Source organism: Vicugna pacos, chromosome 31, assembly GCF_048564905.1.
Source record: "Vicugna pacos chromosome 31, VicPac4, whole genome shotgun sequence".
NCBI lineage: Eukaryota > Metazoa > Chordata > Mammalia > Artiodactyla > Camelidae > Vicugna > Vicugna pacos.
Window position 1 is genome coordinate 24,953,645 of NC_133017.1, and position 23,229 is coordinate 24,976,873.

General features: G+C 52.9%; 1 long non-coding RNA gene across 2 annotated transcripts; it reads right to left on the minus strand.

The window, feature by feature from the left end:
- Positions 1-7,900: 7,900 nt before the first annotated feature.
- Positions 7,901-17,392, minus strand: LOC140690693 (uncharacterized). 2 transcript variants are annotated; one of them, XR_012065953.1, is made up of 3 exons: positions 12,955-17,392; positions 10,795-10,860; positions 7,901-10,415 (listed from the first exon to the last, which is right to left on the minus strand). It is a non-coding gene; the product is annotated as an uncharacterized lncRNA (long non-coding RNA). The 2 variants fall into 2 exon arrangements; XR_012065952.1 differs by having other exon boundaries at positions 10,795-10,969.
- Between the last annotated feature and the right edge of the window lie 5,837 nt (positions 17,393-23,229).

The window sequence follows — 23,229 nt, forward strand, 5'->3', positions numbered from 1 at the left end:
TGGTAACCACAAGTTTGTATTCTATGTCCATGAGTCTGTTTCTGTTTTGTATTTATGTTCTTTTTCTTTTTTCAGATTCCACATATGAGCGATCTCATATGGTATTTTTCTTTCTCTTTCTGGCTTACTTCACTTAGAAGGACATTCTTCAGGAGCATCCATGCTGCTGCAAATTATGTTGTCGGTTTTTATGGCTGAATAGTATTCCATTGTATAAATATACCACAGCTTCTTTATCCAGTCCTCTGTTGATGGACATTTAGGCTGTTGCCATGTCTTGGCTGTTGTAAATAGTGCTGCTATGAACACTGGGGTGCAGGTGTCATCCTGAAGTAGGGTTCCTTCTGGATATATGCCCAGGAGCGGGATTCCTGGGTCACATGGTAAGTCTGTTCCTAGTCTTTTGAGGAATCTCCACACTGTTTCCCACAGTGGCTGCACCAGACTGCGCTCCCACCAGCAGTGTAGGAGGCTCCCTTTTCTACACAGCCTCTCCAGCATCTGTCATGTGTGGTTGGAGCCGTTCCTTTTGCCCATGTTCTAGACCTAATGTTTGAAGCCTAATTCTCCAGCTCTTGTCTGGGTACAAATCAAGAAAGCATAGCTACCGGCCCCACTGCTGGGCCAATTTAATGCACAAATTCGTCTCAAACTCTAAAATAGAGCGCAGATCTCTTTGGTCTCAGAACCACTGTGGTTGGTAGGTTTGCCCGTCGAACTTGGCTTCTTAGATGAAGTGAGGCTGCCCTGCACGGGTGTCTTCCAGATCATCAGACCCTCAAAGACTAAGGACTCTCTCTGCAAACTGACTTTCCTTTGAAGATCAGGCCACGTTTGGGAAAACTGGGGGGAGTGCCCGTGTCTACCCAGGAGAACAGCCGCCTGACGGGCTACGGGTTTACACGTTGTGCAGAGAGCCGTGAGTGCTGCAGGAATGCTGCCTCGGGACGAGCAGTCCTCATGCCTCAGCTGCAGGACAAGGCAAAATGCGTCACCTGTGACCAGGAAGGGGAAGTACGGTGCCCACAGCAGTGGCCTCTGCTCTCTTGTTTCAACTAAAAGCAAGGCCTCAGATTTCAGGGGCCAGCCAAGCGTGAGAATGTGTGGGCTGACTCTTCCGAGCAGTCGCTTCCTCTCGGTAGTCAAGAAGGTTGGCTCGGCATCCTTGATCGATACAACCCTTCTGGGGCCAGCATGCTGGCTTCATCCTTCTCGTCCTGTGAAGTCACAGGGGGTAATTACTGACATGAACTGCAGTGAGAGGGCCCCGACGAGGGGAAATGTGGATGGATTTCAAGCAGGGAGGAAGAATGGAGCCCAGTGGGAGGGCCCTTTGAAAAGTGCAATGAAGGGTATCATCCGAGTCTGAACCTTGTTTTGAGAGCCCTTGGGGCAAAGCCTTGGAGCCTGCACCTCTCCCCTCCCTGCTCTGACCCAGCTCCCTGCACCCGCTTCTGTCTGGGCCCTGGTCCCGTGGCCCCCGTGGCAGCAGCATGCTCCCCAGCTGCCACTCACTGAATTCCCTGTCCCGATGGAAGCGGGCGGTGAGTGAGGCAAGGTGTCACCCACTCAAGGCAGGATCTTTGAGAACCTTCTAGGCTCCAGCGAACGAAGTGGTTAAGGAGAAGCAGCATCACTGCGAGAGCTCTCCAGAAGGGACTTCCTTCCTTCTGTTCCCTCACCTCCGCTGGCGCAAGTGGCCACATGGCACAGCTTACCACCGGGACGGCCTGACTCCAAACACAGAGAGGTCAGAGATGTGAGCCCGGACACTGACTGATGTGATCAGCTTTTACCCAGAGATTTTCTCAAGCCCCTCGGGACCAGAATGAAACAAAACCATAATCTGTTAAAGGTGTGTAAATCCAAGGGAAAACATCTAGGACGGAGGCTGCAGCCCCGGTTTCTGTCCTGAGCCTCAACAGGTGACACCATGTCAGCAATGTCCTCACGGTGACGTGCAGGTTTCCCTGCCGATATGGCCCAGGCCTCTCCAGGAAGAGTAGGGGAGGACAGCCACCCTCAACAAAGGGAGAAATGACTACACATCGACTGCAACCAGCAATGCCAGGCGCATAGCGGTGGTCACTGAGCGGCGACCCTTCCGTTAGAGTTTCTGTAATTAGTGCTGGGACTCCAGGCTCCCCATGCAGCGGTGTGCTCGCTCATGCGGTTTCGTCTCTCAGCTCTGCTGCCGTGACGGAGCACACAGACTGGCGGCTTGGACGGCAGAGATTTCCTTCTCACGGTTCTGGAGGTCGGGAGGTCGGTTCCGTTATGATGTCTCTTCTCTTGTCTTGCAGGCGACCGAACGCCCGTGACCAAAGGGAACGGGAGCTCTCTGGTATCTCTTCCTATAAGGACCCTAATCCTGGGGGACCAGGACCCCACCCTCATGACCGCATTTACCTTGAATTACTTCTGTAAAGGTCCCATCTCCAGATTCAGTCACAGCGGAGTCTGGGGGCCAGCACACGGGCGCGGCACACAAGCACCTGGTCCGTTCCTGGAGGCGCAGCCCCGAGCAATAAGCCCAGCTTGTCTGACGCCGGCATCTTCGTCTCTGTGGTGACGGCTCACTCACAACTCACCCCTGGGTCTCAAGGCCAACAGGCACCTGCCGTTGAAGGAAATCTGTGTTCAGTAACATCTTAAGGGACAGTGGAATTCTGCGAAGACTATAGACTGGATTTTGATTCCAGAACCACCTTTTAAATTTGTAAAAGGAGTAGGGAAAGAAAGTCTTTAAGTGAACTCACGGTCCCCTGTGGAGATCCAGGCGCCAGAGCGGGGTCTGTGGCCGTGACTCGCAGGTCTCGCCACCCCCGTAGGTGTCGCTGAGGGAAGGGGCGTTGGGGGGGGGGTCTGCCTACACGTGCCAACACGGAGCCTCGTCACGCTCAGTGCCTGGTCATCCAGGCCTCGTGTCCCCGCTGGTTCACCGTAACTAGGAATGTCCCAGGCAAGGCAGATCTGAACACAATCTGTCCTGGCTCTTTCTAGAAATATCTTCAGGGGCTCATGCCTGACTGCTTGAAAACTTTTCTCCCTTGCTTCCTGGCCACTGCCACCCAGACTGTGTTGTCCTGGGAGTGGATGCCCAGGGACAGCCTGTCCTTCGAGTGTGTTGTGTTGCTGTTTGTTTTGTCAGTGTCAGTTCTCCTCGGCCTCAGCGCACTGAGACCGCAAGCGTGTCCCCCCCGCGTGCCCGCCACCGTGCGCTCCCTCAGCCCGGGGAAGGGAGCAGCTCGCTCACACGGCCTCCCTACACGGGCCCTGGGGCAGGTTTACACCCGCGCTGGTCCCCAGCAGAACGCACAGCTGGGAGGGAGCGTGTGACACTTCAGAGCCTCACCTCCGAGGCAGGAGCCTTGGCAGAAGCGTGACAAGACCGTTTAGGCCTTTCTTGAAATGAGGTTCTGGGATGAGATCCAGGAAGGACCCACGGTACCTTCTACTGCACAGCGTGTTCTCAGGCCATGGGATACCTTGTGCTGATCACGTGGCCGTGTGTTTTCTGAGAGGCTATTTCCATGACCCAATTAGGGCTTCAGTGAGCAGCTTCCATAGGAAACCGGACTTTTTCTTCCTCTGAGATATTTTTGTTTCCAGATTAGTCTGGGCATCGACTGGATCACACACACCCACCACGCATGACCTCCTGCTTTGTCGTCCTTCTGGACGGTCGTCCTAAAATCCCACTGCTGGGGGGCACCTCTGATGCCCACCTAAGCCGCTGAAACGTGCGAAACTTCACAGAAGTGCAAAAAAGGAACAGAAAACATCAGAAGGTGATCAAGAGAATCCAAACCTTCCAACAGCCGTACATCACACAACTCTGTTTTAATTGCATTTAGTTGTAATAATGCCCACAGTTAATTTCTCCTGATTTCAGTCTACGCGTTGAATAAACCCTTTATCACAGATCTTTAAGAATTTTAAAAAGAAACCTGTTGATTTTCTTAGGCACTTGCCAGCTTACCATGGATATCCTGCCTGAGCACGCTGCCAGGGAACAAACGCAAGACACACCCAAAATAGAGGCTCTGGCAAAGGCCCGGGCGGCGTGTCCTCGGGAGGCCGGAGCTCACGTCTCGGAGGTGATGAACACCGCGTCGACAGACGGTCCTGCCGCCCAGCGTGGCCCAGTCGCATCTCTCCTTTCCCTTGCAGAGCTCCAGCAGGCAGCATTTAACAGCAGCAACAACAACAATCCTTCAATTCTGATTTTGGCAGGGAAAGAGCAGCAAGCGACTCGAGCTGCAAGCTCGCGCGGCAGACGCACCTGATGTGTGTTTACGGAATGTGGGGACCCTTCGAGTCACGTGGGCCAGAACGTGCGGCCGCGCTGTGCACCGCGGCGAGGACGACCCGGACGGCCCACGTCCAGCCGTGGCGCAGAGCCGCTGATACGGCGGCCCCTGCCAAGTAAGAAGGACACGGCCGTCACCACGAGAGGTGCCCTGAGGTCACCAGGCGCGTCTCCCAGGGCGGCCTGAGCAAGGCAGGGGGGACGGGCTCTCAGAAGCCCCGTGGAAATGACCCTACTTCTCCTGGTTGTCCACGGTTCCCACATGCGTTTGGCTACTGATTCTCTTTGATTTTTCCAAAGATTCTGCGACATCTTCTGAACTCGAGTCCCAGGGAACACACGTGGCATTTCCAGCCTGGCACCCTTGAAGTTCTAATGGGAAAGTCAAGTTCTCGCTGAGAAGGAACCCCCAAGTCCTGAATTCGCCTGGGATTTTTTTTTAAGTTGAATTTAATTCCTTTAAAAAGGCAAGCACTGAACATTGAGGCTTGTTTTATTAGAGGGTGACAGCAGCACTTAGAAATTTGCGTCTTCCCCCGCATTTGTTCTGGCGTGGATGAGACAAGGCCTGGCCAGCTCAAGCTCTGTCTTGGACGTTAACCATCCCAGCAGCAGCCCCGACCCTCCAGGAGGCAGGTGCCAGGAAGCCGTGCAGCACGTCCCCTGCCCGGTGCCGCAGGCGCTCCAGAAAGGCAGCCGCCGCCCACCCCAGCTCTGTAGGGACACACATTACAGGCATTTCTGGGGAGCTCTGTGTATTAGTCACTGACTCTCCAGCATCCCAAGGACAGTGGCCGTTTGCTTGGCTCCCTACATCCACTCCAGCCCCAGATGATTGGCTTCATCCAAGCATGGACACCCAGTCTTCTTGTTGGTCATGGCTGAGCAGCGGGCGTAGGGCCCATTTCCACCTGGTCAGACTGGGGACAGGCCCCCTGGGGGACGTTTCGGGGTGGGAGTTATGGCTTCAGTGGGGTTCCCTGGAAAAGAACTCCGAGGGGGGTTTCGCATGCAGGCGGTTTATTGAAGAGTATTCTAGGGAGCAACAAGTAGGAGAAAGTGTAAAAAGCAAGACTGGGCTGAAGGAGAGGCCCAGTGGTGGAACCGGCTGCGCGGAGACTTCTGCCAACACAGCGGTGCCTGTGGAAGTGAGACGGCCCCTCAGAGGCCAGCCCTAAAGGAAGTCAGGGACTGGGGAGCATTCCTCCCGCACCTGGTCACTGTGTGGGGCGTCCCCGGGGAGCAGGCGCCGCCTGCTGGGAGACCCGAGGCCAGGAGGGACTCTGACGCGAGCCGCCCGCAGCAGGACCGCCACCGGCGCGGGGAGGGAGTGCCTCAGTCGTGAGGGGTCGTCTGGGCGCCACACCGCTGTGCGTCGCAGTGTGTCCCTGCTGTGCTCGGCAGTCACCAGTGTAACCGAGCAGGACCCGTGGGGCCTTCCAGGGTCAGGCCTCTCCCTGTGTCCTCTGCTGGAGCTCCCCTCTGAAGCACCAGATAATAGTGTCTCATGTGTATTTCCCGAGTTTTTCTGATGCTTAAAACCACCACCAAAGGGAAGAAATGATGATCAAGGGCACGTGGCCCCCAAACCACCTGGCGCCTGGAGGTTGATAGTGTTGACCCCCTGTTCCCTCCACATCAACCAATCAGAGAACTGTGCACGAACTGATCACATACCCTGCGGCCCCCACTCCCTCACCTGCCTTTAAATGTGATTTGCTGACACCCTTCGGGGAGCTTGGGGTTTTCTTGGGCGGGAGCCACCCCGTCCTCCTTGCTCGGCCCTACAAAGTCTGCTCCCAAAGTCAGTGTTTCAGTTCACTTGACCTCACGGTGCAGTAGCACACGAACTTCCCTCCGGTGACAACAGCTTAGTGTTGTAAGGTCACCCCAGTGAGGGCAGCTCCTTCAGTATCTGGCTTTGTCTTCTTCCCAGAGAAATAACCAAAGAAAACTGGTGGAGGGTACCACAGCCTGAGCCACGGCAACAGCTAGCATGTATCATCTCCATCCTTCACTCTCCATCCCAGGTTCTCCAGGCTCTGGGTTAGCACGTCTGCTGGTCCAGGGGCCACACCTCATGTGCTGACCCTCCTGAGGCTTCCGCTCACCAAGCCCTTCTCCGACTATGGCTGCAACCGCGTCTGTCCATTTCCCACCCAAGTGCAGCAACTGCCAGCTGGGTCCCCTGGGTGGACACATCCCTGTGCCTTCTGATGAGCAGGACCAACAACACTGCCAGGTGCCAGCTCCTCACCTTGCCCCCCGGTGCCTTGGCGTGAGGAACTCAAATGGACCAGGCAACCAGCAAAGGTAAGTTCAACAGGACTCTCACTGAGACCCCTGGTGGAAGCATCCCCCCCAAGGAAGAGGATCTCTCGATCCCCAGAAACTAACGTTGCTGAGAAACACAAACTATTCCCCAAAGGGAGCCCCTGGGAGTGATGCTAAGCGGGTACACGTCTCCTTCCAGCCCTTGGTTCCCAGCACCAGAAAACGGTCATGCATCCTGGACAATGTTACCTATCCCCGAGGAGTGTATTTCCAAGTTGGCACCACTGCTGGGTCTTCTCAAGTCCTTTGAACGGTTCCATCAGGCCACTGGCCTCTGGCTGATGTGATAGCAATAATAAGATCAGAAGATCTCATCTTCAAGTGCCCGCTGCCATGGTGCCTCCTCTGCTGTAAGCCGGGCCCCTCTGTCCGAAGAGATGTAATGCAGTATTTCCTGTAAGTCATCAGAGACTGAGCTTTACAAGCAGGAAAGTCAAACCCTGAACGAGAATTTAAATCAATTTTAGTCAAGATAGATTTCTTCCCTTCGAGGGTGGAAGGGATCCAATGCAGTCACCTTACCACTGACTGGCTGCTTGGCCTGTTGAGAGATGCTCCGTGTTCAAGTATCAGGTCGATGTTCCGGCAGCTGTGGAAGCGAGGCCAGCCTTGGCTAGTGGGAGCCAACTGCGTTAGACGCACGTGTGACCTCGCCCCGCCCCCACCCCACTGCTCTGTCTGTGCACCCAGTGTGCCAGCCCAGGGGGGCCCATAGCAGAGTCTGGCTAGTGCCAACCAGCCAGCCCTCTGTTTAACTGGTCATTGAAGCCCTTTGTGGGAAAATGCTCTCTGGTGCGTGTCAGCACGTGACTCAGCGTTTTTTACTTTTCATGCTCATGCCCACGGGTCTGCAGCCCGCCTACCCTCCAGCCCTCCCGGGACCAGTCTTCTAATCTCCCCTGATGCTGCTCACCGAAAGCCAAGGCATAGAAAGTGGCCCCTGACTCCATGTATATTCTTACCAGCTACTTCTTTTTCTTTACCAGGTAAATTTCCAAGTAAGCTACTCAAAACTCCGACCCCCGGGAGAATTACCCGTCGCCGCTGTGTCTCCAGGCTGCCCTGATGGGGCCAATAGTGCAGTCAAGTGTAGCAGCGGCCCCTCCTGGGCCCGAACCCACAAACAAATCTGTTGGTTTCTATTCGTGAATCAAGTTCTTCCTCCTCCATCAGCCGATCATAGGAGTCTCCCATTGGGCCGTGGGTGTGAGCTGAGGGAGAGGTGTGGGTGCAGCAGTTGGGGGTAACACAGGGACCTGAAATGCACGCTCACGCTGCTTAATCTGTGCCCAGTTCCAGAAGCACCACCTTCAGCTCATAGTGGAGTGCCATCTGGTCCCAGCCTGACGTGGTGAATCAGACAGACCGAGATCATGATGGGCAGTGCTGGCCACGTGGCGAGGCGCTCCACCTCCACCAGGGCCACACCGCCTCTTAGGAGGTGGTATTTGAATGGTGTGTAATTCTCTGCTGTAAATGGCGTGATCTGGCTTCTGGATCCAAAGGGTCTCTTCCTTTATTGTGGTCTGCTGTAAACACCACAAGACGTCTTTTCCCATCACAGACACACCTACGTGGAGGGTTGTGTGGCACAAACTCCAGGCCATTTGGGCCTCATCCTGGACCTTCTGTAGAGCTCTTTTCTGCTTTGAGCCTCACTCAACACTGGCAGACTTTTGTGTCACTCAGTATGTAGGTCAGAGAATCACTCCAAGATACGGCACATGCCCACCCCTCTCAGAGTGAAGCCTCAGTGGGACCACCAGCCTGGTTTTCAGTTTGCATTTTTTGTTCTTGGTGCCACCTCCTGGATTGCCCCTTTGCCACATGCCCTTTATCCCATCATCCCCCTCTGCCTTCTCCACCCCAGACTCCCAGCCTGTGGCTCCCAGCTCTCTGTGCCTGCTGGTTGCCTGTAGATGTCGAGTATTAATAGTGGCCACTGAAGGTGTTTCTTAATCATCCTGTCTTCTGTAAGGACAGCCAGTCTCAGCCTTCAAAGAGAAAGCACACATTTTTGTTTGCATTCTTCAATTTTATTTTTATTACTTTTTTTGGAGGAGGGAGGCAATTAGGTTTATTTATTTATTATTAATGGAGGCACTGGGGACTGAACCCAGGACCTCGTGTGTGCTAGGCATGCACGCTGCCACTGAGCTCTGTGCGCCCCCCAAGTTGTTTTTATTTGTGCCTTCCTTTATAACTATAAGATTGCATGTCTTTCAAAAATTAGTTTTGAAATTTTAAAATTAATCAAATACCATGACTGGAAATGTTATGAAACCAAACTTGAGTCCACTTGCATGCTCGCAGTGGAGACAACCTACTGACCCTGGGTTGTGGTGAAGGAAAGTGCAACATTTGTTGCAGGCACCAAGCAAGGAGCACGGGTAGCCAGTGCTTGAAAGACCCAAACTCCCCAGAGGCTTCCAGGGAATGGCTTTTAAAGACAGGATGAGGGAGGCGGGGTGTAATTGCGCGATCAGCTCATGGACATTCTGATTGGTTGGCGGTGAGGTCATCGGGAGCCAACATCATCAACCTTCTGGTTCCAAACTGTCTGGAGTCCACGTGCTTCTGGGCAACATACGTCTACCACCTGGTGGGGGTTTCAGTAAAACAGTCCAAAAGATCTGGCTCGGAATATTATCTATGGCCCTTGAGGAGAAACGAAAGGTCCTTGATTTTGTCTAATGGCTAAACTATTACTGTTTCGTCTTGCTTGACTGTTTTCCTGTCTTTCTGCATTTTCTCACTTCTCTGGTTAAATGCACTCTTTGGAATTACAGGAGGCCAAGGAGACTAAAGTTTTTCTACAGACAAGAAGCAGGCAGAGGACATGTTGTGGTGGGGGAGTGGGGGTCTGTTCCAGGAAGGCCCCCTAGGGTCTGCTCAGTGACAAAAACAAACTTCTGTCTGCAACTTACTCTGAAATTTAATAACAACCAAGACACACTGATGAACAGGAACAGGTAGGTGATAAAGCAAGTACTGTACAGCAAGATGGTGTTTCAGGGTGTGGGGAAATGAGTGCTCACGGTAAAATTATTTCAAATTTCGGCATGCTTGAAATTTTTCATAATAAAATGTTGGAGGGAAATTTGAGCAATAGTCATTTTAGAATACGTTTTATCCAATGACACAGAGCATCCAGTCTGCTCAGGGAGGCGGGAGGTGGGACGGTGGGCGCCCATGCAGCTGGGAGAAGCAGTCACCACTGGGAATTCTCTGCTTGACCCCTTGACTTAACACAAAATGCTTTTAAGGAAGTGTTGCTCATGCCTCCGGCAGAAGCTCTAAGCCCCACTCGAGCTCTTGTGTGGGGACAGGGGGACACTGACAGCGTATTTTGTAGAGCTGATCTCCCAGAGCCTGTGCCCAGAGCCTCGCCCCTCCGGGTGGTTTGCCTGGCTGTGTTCCGTGGCTCCAAGTCTCCTCATCCAGGGATCTGTCCCTCCTGGATCACACACCAGGTTCCAGGGAAGAAGCCTGGGCTGTCGCTCCGTGGGACACCTTCCAAATCCATTTCCCATCTGTTTGCTGCTGGAAGAGGCAAAGCAAGTCAGCGTCCCGTCTTCAAGGAGAGGCCGGTTCGTCTGTGATGAATTTGTTTAGGAAAAAATTGTGCCCAAGCCATGCCTGGGTTAACAATAGTAGTACCATAGAAAAATGTACATAAAAATGTGAGAATTATTTAAACAATTCCTTCTGTTACTCCCTCTGGGCGAGGAGTGCAAAGACGTGTTCGTGGGTGACACGGGAGCAGGACCTAGAGGGGCAGAACACAGAGGCTGCTATTTACACAGAAGCGTCCTCAAAACCACGGAGCCGGCTCTGCAAGGGCTCTTCTGACGTGAAGGGAACCCCAAGGGTTGTGAGAGGTGACTGTGCTCCAGGAAATAATAACTCCAGAAAGTGGACTACTCCAGTGATGGCTCCATTTTTAAAGTGAAGGGTCCATTTTGAGGGAAATAAGAAGTCTAAATGCCCACCCCCCACTTAAAAGTGACCAGAAATGGGCAGGAAGTAGTCAAGGAAGCCAAGAGGACAACCATCTCACCAGGAACGCGAACAGGACAGTGATTATAAGGCTAGAGCCCTATATGGCTTTGAGGGTCCAACTGGGTTTGTATTAAATTAAGACTTACCTCTATGGCCAAGGACAGTCATTAGAGATTGTGAACCGCGGAGTAGCCAAGTGATGCTTCTGGAACCTGACGGGAGAGGATATGTGTGGAGGGAAGACCGGCCTCTTGGGTTTCTCCATCCAGACCGGGCTGGTGTTCGACGACCACAGAAAACATGTTACCTGGCCTGGGCGTGCTTGTCCAGGGACAAACGGTCGGACCGGAAAGCCAGAAAGCAGAGTGGGAGAGTCAGTAAGGCCAGGTCTCGGAAGGATCAGAGCACAAACCCCCAGGGAACGTGAGAAAAGCAAGGGAGACAGATCTGCTCGCCGCAGTGCGGTGTCATCAACAGCTGGAGGTGGAGAAAACCAAAGGCCCCCCCAAGCCGCACAGCCTCACGATAGTCAGAGCAGCTGCAGACCCCGGGCCGCCCGCGGGTGCTCGGGACAGGCGGGCTGCACGTGTGGTGCTGCAGGTGGGCACTCCCCACCCCCAGTGAGGGACTGAAGGGGCTGACAAACCTGAGGACAGCAGTGCAGACAACACACAAGAAATCATACAAACACAACTGAAGGAGATCCTGGGCAGGGTGTGTTGGGGGGGGAGTGGGGAATGAAGGCAGGATCTAAAGCGTCAGGAGCACTGTGACACTCGTTACCGCCCCAGGTTCCCGGGGGAGTGGAATTCCAGCTCCCCCACCCATCATCCTGAAACCTGAGAACCAGCTCGCTGGAAGAGCAGGCGTGTGCTCAGCTACAGGATCTTAGTGTAGACCTCGAGCCTTCTGAAGTGAACTTGAAAGTTTGTGTTTGCGCTGGCTTTTATTTTCTGCTTAGAGAACATAAAAGACCATCTGATTATCAAAACACTACCATTTAACACCATTGTTAGCCTTTCTATGAAGTCATGAGAAAATGGAACCATGATCAGATGATACCAGATCTGAAATTATCAACAGCTACTAAATGTTTAATGAACGGTCAGTGTCTGGGCTAATCAGTGTCCTGCCATGTGGCCGATCTCATTGCTCCTGGGGGCCGGCAGTACAACCACTGACATTTTATAGACGGGGAAGCAAAGCCTTGGAGGTGAATTTCCCCAACGTCGTGAAATTGGTCAATCGCAAAATTAGTTCCCAGGCAGCTACGAAATATCCAGCTCAGCCTCACTGCTGGAGAGACAGTTTCCAGACGCAAAACCCCTCCAGGGGCTCAGGGGAAGCTCACGGTTCCTTATTCTGAAACCAGCAGGGCAAGGAGAGCCACTGTCAAGGAGAGTCCTTCTCCTCTCTTCTGGTTTGTGTCATGGCTCCACAGTTCTTTGAATAAAATGAGCTGTAGCCTGTAATTTTATAGCACCTGGCGTATTTTTTACTTTTCTTAAAAATCATCTTCAAGGGAAGGCCTATTCCCAGAACAGCTCATTCAAGAGAAGTTGCTCAGGGCAGGCTGCTCAAGTTGGCTGTTCTTTTTCATATTCTTTGTATTATTATTATTATACCAATGTTGTGTATGTGTATATTTCTTCCAAAATATAAAAAGAAATCACTTCATTTTATGAAGCATGTAAAACCCTGAAACCAAACTATTTTTTAATGGGAATATAAATATAGATAGGCCCCTTTAAATTAAAAAAATAAAAACCATGTAAGAACCCTACCACCCCAAAAAAGACATCAAATTGTGTAGCTCATTATAAGAGTGATCCCTGGAGATTGTTGGGTATCTAATAGAAATACAAGTTTAGGAAATATATTAATATAATATCCCACATTATTAAGGAAAATGGCATATTCATATAATAAATTCTGGGGAAAAAAGAAATTTAAAATTCAATCCTACTTTTAAAAAATGAGTAAATTATGACTTTAGGAATCCTCCCTTAAAGTAATAACAGCAACAAAAAAATTAGCCCAAACCAACAGTTTATTTATTCGTTCCACAGACACCTGTGAAGCACCAGCCACTGGTGCAGGTACTTAGGATACATCAGCAAGCAAAACAGAGACCTCTGCCCTGCAGGGATTACACTCGAGCCATGAGACAGTCAAGGGAGACAGAGGACAAACAGCAGACACAATTATGCACATAAACTTCATAGTATTCATGCCAGTTATCTACTGCTGCGTAACAAACATCCCCAAACTTGGTGAGTTAAAAAAGTGATATTATTACCACTTACAAGTCAATGGGTCATCCGAGCTCCACTGGGCAGTTCTTCTGCTCCACACGCCGTCACTGGTGTCGTTGGTGGCCAGGGGCTCGCTGGAATTGGATGCCCAAGATGGCCCACTCTCATGGCTGACAACTGGTGCAGGCTGGCAGCCGGGAGCTCTGTGGGGGCTGTCAAGTGGAAGCACATATGTGGCCTCTGCGTGAGGCTGGAGTTTCCCACGGAAAGGAGGCCGGGTTCTAGTAGAAATCATCTCTCCAGCAAGTTTTCCATGAGGGAGGAAGCCAAACCTGCCAATCTTCTTCAAGGCTTAGCCCTGAAGTTGCATGACTTCTGTCATAGTTTATTGGTTAAAGAAGTCACAGACTTAACCCAGATTCAAGGGATAGAGAAATGGGCTGCCTCTGGACGGGACACATGACACCCATGGAATAAGCTGGTGGAGCTACGGAGAAAAGCAAAAAGAAAGCGTAACGGGAAGAATTGAGATGGAGGGTGATTTTTAAAAAGATGGTCAGAACAGGTCCCATGGGGAGTGAATGTCTGAGTAAGGACAAGAGGTGGTAATCCAGGAAGGGTGGGGCTCCTGATACATTCTGGAGGTGGAGCTGAAAGGATTTCTCAATGATTGGTTGAGGTGAGACGGGAAGCCTCTAGCCACAGCTGCCATCAGCAAGAAACGGATGGCAGACGACGGGGCGGTGTGGCAAGGAGGGCCAGCATTTAGCCTTGGCCACCGTATACACAGACACCAAATGGCGATGGCCAGAAGAAAGCTGGACATGCGCCTCTCAGGCCTGGAGCAGAGCCAGGTTGGAGCTGCCGACCAGGGGTCTTTAAGCCACAAAGCTGGTGAGCTCACCACTGGGCCCAAGCGATGTGAGGGGGCCCTGCGGGGAGGGCAGACAGGAAGCTCCGGGGAGCTTTCCCTCTGAAAACTGGGCCCCCCGGCCCCTCCCACGCAGGCCACTGGTGGTCAGTCCTGAATCCACACGGTGCCCCAGGGGCTCGTGGAAGGGGGAGCCATCACTGTCCATCTCCTCCTCCTGCCTTTCCCACGTCCACCTCACAAAATGTGGGAGGATCCTGAGGGTGACGGCTTGTCTCTGGTGGAAACCTGGAACCCTGGTGGCCTCTGTCGGGGGGAGGTTCTGTGACCTCAGCCCAGCATCCCCACATATTTTCTCCTCAGTTTCCTGGGAGCCAGAAACCCTTCCCAGGCGAGCACCCAGCTGTGGCTTGTTGGTCCCCTCCGATGAAAGCAGACTCTCCGAGCACTTGGCTTCGCCGGACAGCCTCTCCGGCGGCCTCACTCCTGCTGCTTGTGCAGCGCCAGCGAAGCGGTGCTCTCTTCTCCTGCGCTGGCTGCCGCCACAGCTCATCTGAAGGTGCTTAGTGATTCCAAAGCCTCACGCCCCAAATGCGCACAGTCGCCACGTGTGGGTTGGGACATTCTGCATCAGGTATGCGTGGTCTTAATTTCATTCCTTTCCTGCGCTTTCCTGGTTTTCCACGAACTTGCAGCATTTTTACATTTGAAAAAAGAAATGCATTTTGACATCATCCAAGTAGCATAAATAGCCCCTCACCCAAAGCCCCAAGAACAGGGCCAGGGAGCCTGGGCCACGAGCAACAGCCGAGACTTGGTGGAGAACCTGAGCTCTGAGTGAGTAGAAATATGACCAAATGGCTGCCTGGTTTTTCTTAATTAAAACATCTCCCTTGACTTAAATAGCATGAGTAACACCCAAAAGAGGTTTTTATTCCTTAGAAGTTTCTCCCACAGCGTTTTTCTTGGGAAGAGATTCGTACGGCAAAGCTCACTGGTGACAGCCTTCGGCTAACGCGCCCTGTTACGCAAAGTTGAACAGAAAAGCAAGGTTCTGTTTGCCGCTTTCATTCGGTTCCCCAGACCCTGCCAACTGGGGTAAACACACACTCAGCGAGGCAGGTGCTTTCTGCATTTGACTCTGGGCGTGTGCATTCCTGAAATGTCAGCAGCTCACACGCTGGCCTGGCTCGTTTATTAGCATTTTGGTCTCAAAGCTGAGGCAAGTGGTCCAAATCCTTTCCTTATCCTCCTCCGGGGTATTTGAGGCCCCAGCCGGAGGGAATTCTGGTGGTGCTCCTTAGGTAAGGATAAGGTTTCAATGGTCCAGTCTCTCCAGGGGGCCGTCGCTCCACAGATGAGAAACAGCCAACCAGAACTTACGCAGCTGGCCACCCCTCGGTAAACCCAGCTCCTGGGGTTCGGGTCTGGAAACACAGCCCCTGCTGCAGGTCCGCAGATGCAGTGAGACTCGGCTGTGGGCGCTGCTGTGTAGCTGGCTCGTGTCGACGCACACAGGGGCCCCTGTCAGTCTGACACGTAAAGATAGGGAGATAAATGAATTTTGTTACAGCTCCCGCTGCCTCAGCAGACAGAAACCAGGTGGAATTTAACAAGGTCACTGCAAGCAACGTCTCTTTTGGGTTTTTTTTTCCCTAGAAGATCCATTTGCCCAGGTTGATCAGAGTCTTGCGTGTCCTTCTGCTGGGTTGCTATGGCAACGCTATCCGTGGTAAGTGCAGGACAGTTACCAGTTCGGTCTCTGGACCGCGTCCCCACTGGAGGCTGCAGGCCCGCCCTTTCCACTTTCCTCTGGCATCAGTGACCGCGGGGAAAGGAATGCGTCCTGGAGTGGAACAGCGCAGCGCTTAGGCGCGTGGCGTTTGCCGTCCTTCCCAGCAAAGGGCACACGAATCAAGGGGTTCTGGGGGCGGGGGGGTGAGGCGAGGAGGTTGGTATTGGACCCAAACCAACAGTAACAGCCCAGATGTTCAGCTGGTCCTGCGATCCAGGGTAACTATTTTTGCCCTCTCCACCATGGTTGGAATTTTGGTTGGATGCATTTCCTAATGGGAAAAGTTTTACTGAAGGATTTCTTTTAGAACAGAATCTTGGAGTCACTTCCATGCATGTCGCCAACAGAGCCAGGGCAGGGCTGCAAAGAGAGACGGAAATCTCTTGAAGGATGCGAGCGTGTGTTAACGGTGTCTCGTCTGTGTTTTGAAGGTGGACACAGGAAACCCTGCAGTGGCCCTGGGTTAATGTAGAAAATGGTCCGGACTGCAGCCCCCCAAGTTCACAGCTAATGCGAAACGGCTGGGGACACGCTGATACCCGAAGAGCAGGGCTTCTGCCTGCTGCCTGGGACCCTCCGGAGAGCTCGCCCCTCCTCTGACTTCTGCATCGTCGGAAGTGTGTCTCCTGGAGCAAGTGACAGGGTAGCCTTGTCATTCTTATGCGGGCCTAGCCATGCTACTGTTACTATTATTTCATTAATATTAACACTCAAATGGTTCTGAATGTTCATTTAAATTGTCCCTCCTTCCCTGTGTACCGTTAGCTCCATATAGGAAAACGAGATATTTTATTGTTTTTAAGCCTCTATTTTAGCTGACTTTGGCGAAGCCAAACTCCAGCAAAACTCAGCAGGTCACCCCCCTCAGATAATTGGGAAGGGGCTCCTTCTGCGCCAGCGTCACAAGGGTAGAAAAACCCGGGGATTTCAGCCAGTACTTTTCTGACACAACCCCTGGTTGGCCGAGGGCCTCTGGTGACAACGCGGAGCTATGACAAACAGGAGGGGTGGAGGGCGTATGTGCTGCACTGTTTGATCTTCAAAGGTCAGGCCGTGCGTACGAGGAGGAGGCAGAGGGCAAGCTAATGTTTCTGGGGCGTTTCTTGCCAGTTCTAAGCAAACGTGTTCCAGGAAGCTGGTTTGTTATTTTGGCCAGTGAGTGCTGATCACGATGCACGGAGGGGTCCGGTTTTTGGTTACAAGGAGTCCTGGCAGTTAACGGTATTTACATAAATAAGCCTTCAAGTACTAGCTGAAGGTGTAATGTGGGAAAGGGAACTTCAACCCTGTGGCATTGAAAGACAAATAAATAACGGTGGGGACAGAAAGGGGAGGAGGATGAAGCTCTTAGTCCGTGACTCTTCTTTGAATCCATGCGTAAGAATTTGCCGCCTGCATTTTCCTTCCACACAAAATAAGTAAACTTCCAAAAGTCAGAATGGATGCACCTCAAATGCTTAGAGAAGACCTGGACATTCTAATACAGTTTAATTTTTCTAATGCGTTTTGTAACCACAAGTCAAGCAAGAGATTACTTTTTCTTGCAAGAAGATAAATTAAGAACCACCTCTTATCCTTCATTATTCTTACAGACATTCCTATGAAAAGTGGTTAAAGAAGATAATGTAGGCATGGCCTCTGGGACAGCATGGAGACGGAGGGGGCACTCCAGACAAACCAGTTCCCTTCTGTCTCTTTTGAAAAGCAAATGACTCCCATCCAAGTACTAACCAGGGCCAACCCTGCTTAGCTTCTGAGATCAGCCAAGATCAGGCGCCTTCAGGATGGTATGGCCATAGACTATGTAATGCCATTTGCAGCAACATGGATGTCCCTGGAGAATGTCATTCTAAGTGAACTAAGCCAGAAAGAGAAAGAAAAATACCATATGAGATGGCTCATATGTGGAATCTAAACAAATAAACAAACAAACAAACAAAGCATAAATACAAAACAGAAGCAGACTCAGAGACATAGAATACAAACCTGTGGTTGCCAAGGGGATGGGGGGTGGGAAGGGATAGACTGGGATTTCAAAACGTAGAATGGATAAACAAGATGATACTGTATAGCACAGGGAAATATATACAAGATCTTACGGTAGCTCACAGAGAAAAAAGTGTGACAATGAATATATATATGTTCATGTATAACTGAAAAATTGTGCTCTACACTGGAATTTGACACAACACTGTAAAATGATTATAAATCAATAAAAAAAAAGTTAAAAAAAAAAACCAAATGAAGCTAAACAAAAATTGGGGCCAAAACCGTCCTGAAAGAGAAAATCATTCACCTTCAGAATTGCAGATGAAATAAACCAGCCAAAAAGGAATAATAATTCAAAGAAAAGAACTTGTACATATGGTGGCCTGTTAGAACAACAAGATGTCATTCGTCTCATCTTCCAAACGTGTGTAAACGACACTGCCTCACTCTTCACGGGAACCCTGGAAAGCTGGCAATACAGACACAGTCCCTTTTCCAGGAACAGTCAGGGAAAGGGGAACTGCCTTATCTAAGTTCACATGTGGCTTAAAATAGATCCAGAATCCCCAGTGCACCGGCCCAGCTCTGCCACCGCCCTTCAGCTGAGTGACCAGTGCTGGGATGGGACCGATGGGCGGTGCACCGGGCAGGACCTCCCGAGGGCACCACGTCCACCCTCGCTGGCTTTGCGGGTGCTCCCCCTTGTCTCCCCGCAGGGACCAGGGTGCGTGATGGTGAACCTCTCACACAGATCAGGACTGTGTTCCTGGCTCTGCTTTTTTTTTTTTAAATTGAGGTACAGTCAGTTACAATGTGTCAGTTTCTGGTGCAACGTCCCAGTCATGCACATACATACACAGATTCATGCTCATATTCTTTCCCATTAAAGATTATTACAAGATATTGAATGTAGTTCCCTGTGCTGCACAGAAGAAGTCTGTTTTTTATCTATTTCTTATATACAGTGGCTAACATTTGCAAATCTTAAACTCCCAAGTTTATCCCTTCCCACCCCTTTTCCCCGGTAACCGTAAGATTGTTCACTACACCTGCAAGTCTGTTATCTGTGCTTTTAATTCTTACTTAATTTTATATGAAGTTGTAGGTAATACTAGTGAATGTACCCAATAAGGTAACAGAATGAAGATACTGACCTGTGATAAGATTCAATGAATTATAAAAAGGAACAGTTTAATTAAACAGGCCGTGTTTTCGCTTAAAAAAAAAAAAAGGATTCCTTGATCTGACTCTTATTTGCTTCTCCGGTGACTTCCAGCCCCCTTTTCAGTCATTCTCACTTTCTGGGCAGGACAGCAGGAATGCTTTCTCAGCCCCAGATGCAGCTCAGGCCCGGCCAGGCCTCAGGAGGGAAGGTTTGCTCCCGAGACCCTGCTGCCCGCCCCACAGGGAGGAGACAGCTGTTTCCTTGACCCCAGGGCACTTTGCTGGAAAGTGGCTGCGGACTCCGGTGGGTCCAATGCCCTCTTCCTCGGGGCCCTTCCCCTGGAAAGGACCAGAAACCTGGGCAGCCTCCGGGGAGCTGCCGCCCCCGCCCCCAGCCTGCTCCTGTGAACGCTCTAGACGAATGCCGCTTTCAGGCAGGGCAGTGCGCCCTCAGGTTTGCTAGACCAGAAACCCAGCAGGGCCAAGCCTGGCACCCCTGCAGGGAGGGCAGCGCTAACGGATGCCGCCTCCCAGAGGCCCGCTCCGGCTCTACCCCAGCGGCGGGAGCGGGGGGCGGGGGTGCATTTTGGAAAGAGAGCTCTGGGGCCAGCCCTAGCAGGGCAGCACCCCATCAGGCATCTCAGGGCCCCTCATTCAAAGGGGGCAGCGAAGCACAGCCTGGCGAGGCTCCAAAGCCCCCGGGCAAACCTGTGACCCTCGCAGGTGCCCACAGCCGAAGCTTCTCCCAGCTCATTAAATAGAGATGGTGTATATTTATGAGTGTGTGTGTGTGTATACACATACAAAGATACATATGCACACATATATAAATATATATAATATACACATGTATAAATATACACATGTATTTATGTGTATGAACGTACATACTTAACCTCCTGTTGCTAAGTACACCGCCAGTGCAGAGAGCTGCACAGAGCAAGCATGACGCCTAACGAGGCGTGAGGGCACAAACACACTGCAGCCACCGCCTGCGAGCTGTGACGACCCTTCCCAGGTAACCCACGGGCCCGCCCCTCGAACCGCACCCTGTCCCTCCTGCAGGACCCACGAGGCTGAGCTTTACGGCCATCACTTCTGTTCCCCTCTGCAGTGTGACGACCTGGGTACAGTCCTGCTCAGCGGAGTCTGGCCGTCGGCTGCCACACCAGAAACAGGGACACATATACACACATGCGTATGTTCACGAGCGCACACACAGACGCCTCAAAGCGTTTAGAAAAAACTTAAGGCCTCCCCTCTCCCCATCAGGTCAGCTCACTGCACCTTGTAATGTCATTAACGGGATCAGCAATGGACAGGCATGTGAATACCATAATCAAAAAAACAAAACTAACAGTTCCCTGAGTAAATACTAAGGTGCACCCCAGGCGCCTGGGGTCCCCATGCGGGCCTCCCACGGCTCTTTGGCAAATTTCACCCACGAGGACCCCCGTGAAATAGTCTCCGTCTCCAAACAGCCTCTCGTTTTCCTTAGGCCAGGGTCCAGCACCAGGGGCTCCCCACGCGCCCGGCAGAGCCGGCCGGCATCCGTGTGCTGGAGCTGCCTGCCGAATGCCCATGAATTTGGGGGCCAGCTGTTAGGCATGACCACTGTTAAAAATTACAGCGTATACACCTACAATTAAATAAATGATATTAAAGCACAAGGTAATGAATACCGGCCGTGTGTCACCTCTGCTTCACCACACCGCGTACTCTGTGATTTTCAGGTTACTGTGTCTGTGGTGTCTGTCTGGTGGAAACACTTCACAACGGCGACGACCACGCAGCTCGTGCCATCTCCATGCCTGTGACATCGTATTGGTTGGTAGCTGGTGCCCCGCCATGATGGGGGCTTTACATCGTGGAAACTGGCACGTGCGACAAACTAGGGGCCCACCATGCGCACACACACGCACACACACACATTCGAAGAGCCCCAGGTGACCCTTAGTTTGGCCCCCTAAGCTCCCAAAGATTAACAACTGGAAACCAAGCATCTCTCGAGTGGCCTTTCCAACGTAAGATCTTGAGTGGACTCCCAGGTTGGCGCCTCACCCATCACGCCAGAGGGGGGAAGGTGCAGGCAGGCCCAGAAAGCTGCAGCCACCTCCCCCCGCCGCTCACCTAAGCTCCACCCTCACCTCCAAGTCCCCGGGTCCGGAGCCCCTTCTCCAGACGCCCGAAGACCCAGCCTGGGCGCGCTTCCTGCTGCTTCTCCCCGGCAGCCCTCCCTTCCAACTCTGCCCCTGAGCAACTCACTGCCAGCTCATCCTGCCCGCAGGCGTGGGCAGCCTGGGGACAGGCCGAGGGCAGAAAGGAAACCCCAAGCCTGAAGTTGATCAGCAAAGGAGCGTCCACCCACGGGGGAGTCAGGCGGCCGAATCCAGCCAGTTCCAGTGGAAGAGAATGGAGACTGCTGGTCCCCCGCCCCGAGCCTTTAAGGACTCCAAGGCCACATCTAAAGTGCTTTTGGGAGTTGCTGTGTCAATGTGTCGCTCAGTGTCTGATTCCCAGCCATGGGCAGGGACCGCAGTTTGTGTGAGGAGGGTAGTAAGTCAAAGGGCCAGAGGGGAAGGGAAGTCATGGCAAGAGAAAAGCAAGATTCTGACCCGGCGTGATTCAGGGTAGGGGCTGAGCTCCGCTGCTAGCTGGCTGTGTAGCCAGGGGCAAGCCACTTCCTTGATTTCACAGATTCTCCATAAAATAGAGGCAACACGAAATCCTTCTTATTGTGGCGGTGAAGTGAGGAGCCCCCGTGATGGACACACGATGGGAGGAGAGGTGAGGCCGTCGGGGGAAGGCTGAGGCCACCCCAGCCCCGCAGGGTCCCCGCCCCCGGTGTGTGGCCCCCGGGCAGCCAATGCTGCTGGGCAGGAGCGGCGGCCGGAGGGAGCTGGGAGAGAAAACTGGAAGCAAAACAGAACCAAAAAAAAAGGAAAAAGCAAATGGAGAGAAGCCACGAGGTCACAGAGGCGACTGGCGGTCACTGAGGTGCTGAGGCTTCAGCCAGACGGATGCAGCCCAGGGTACCGAGACCCGGCGGCCACCGCCCGCGCTGCTCGCCTCTCTCCATCCCCACGTCGGGTGAGATACGCATCCGAGCTGTGTCTTCTCCCCGGCGGCTGTTCCCTTGCCCAGGGGAGGCCGGCTCAGAGGCATGTTTTCCATCCAGAGAAGGGGGACTTTGACAAACAGAAACAGAACAAGGTAACCCCTGGGACGCCCCATCCCTGCGTGCTCGAGTGTGTCAGAGACGGCTTGTTTCTGCCTGAATTGACATGGCTGCCCCTGCAGGTCTGTCCACCTGTACGTTCTGTTCCTTTCGCTTTGGGAACAAAACAAGCAGTGTGATGGGCAGCGGGTGGCTCCCTGCCCAGCGTCCCAGGTGCCGGGGGCAAACAGAACGGCTCTCGCAACGCTCCCCGGGTTCCCCGTAATTCACCCCGGACGACCGGAAACACGTTCAGGGGCAGCTGATTTCATCAAGCTTTGCTCCGCACCCAGCAGCCTGGGTGAGACGAACGTTCGGACAACGGAGCCCAGGAAGGGCCGAAGAGGACCTGGCGGCGCGCCCCAGCGCTGCTGCGGGCGGCGGGGCTGGGAGGTGCCGCTCCCCCGTCAGGTGGGGCTGCGCAGGACCCCAAAGGGGTGCGTCCCTTAGACATCAGGCAACGCGGGTGAACATGAGACCAGGTCTCACAGTGCAGAGGTCGTCCCGCCGAGGTGTGCAACCAGCCCCCCAGGGTGGAGGTTCAAGTGCAGATTCCCGTGCCCCTCCCCCGGAGGCGACTCCCAATTGATTTCTGCGTCCCTCACTGATCACCCGTTACATCGTCACCTTTTGTGAGTCGGAGGTGACTCAGGTGTCACCCCTAAGTTGGGGGTGTCATCTGACCCCCCTCCCGGGGATACTGGTGGCTTTTTTAAAATAGTTTTCCAGGGGCTGTAATGGTTCGGTGATACAATGGCACGTGTCTGGCACATAGAAAGTGCTCAGAATCCAGTGCTTTGCTAACGTAAGGCACACGTGCTGCTCAGACGCCGTGGGACCCTTTGTGTCCTGTACGCATCCCTGTCCACCGCCTTCCTGGTTCCTGGTCGGTCCAACACACAGACGTGGGGAAGGGGTCTTGCTGAGTCTGCGTCCTTGCAGGCTCTGGCTCTCAGCAGCAGCCCAGCACCCTGCTCCTCCCACAGCTGCAGCCGAGGGGTGGTCCACATTGGGACAACAGGGGTCCCTCTGCAACACAGCTGTTTAACTGAGCCGGTATTTGAAAACAGCCCTCCTCACCCTCCTTGACTGAAGCAGGAAAGGCGTTTATAAGATGGCGTTAGGAAGCATGCATCTCGGGGAGGGACTGAGGCCCAGACGGCCAGACGGGGTGGCTGGAAGCCCTGGCCATGCAGGTGGCACAGGTGTGGGATGGGACGGTCCCCCCGGCCTCCACCACCGCTGCCTCTCAGAGCTGCACGCCTCCCGCAGCCTGTCGGAGGGCAGGCA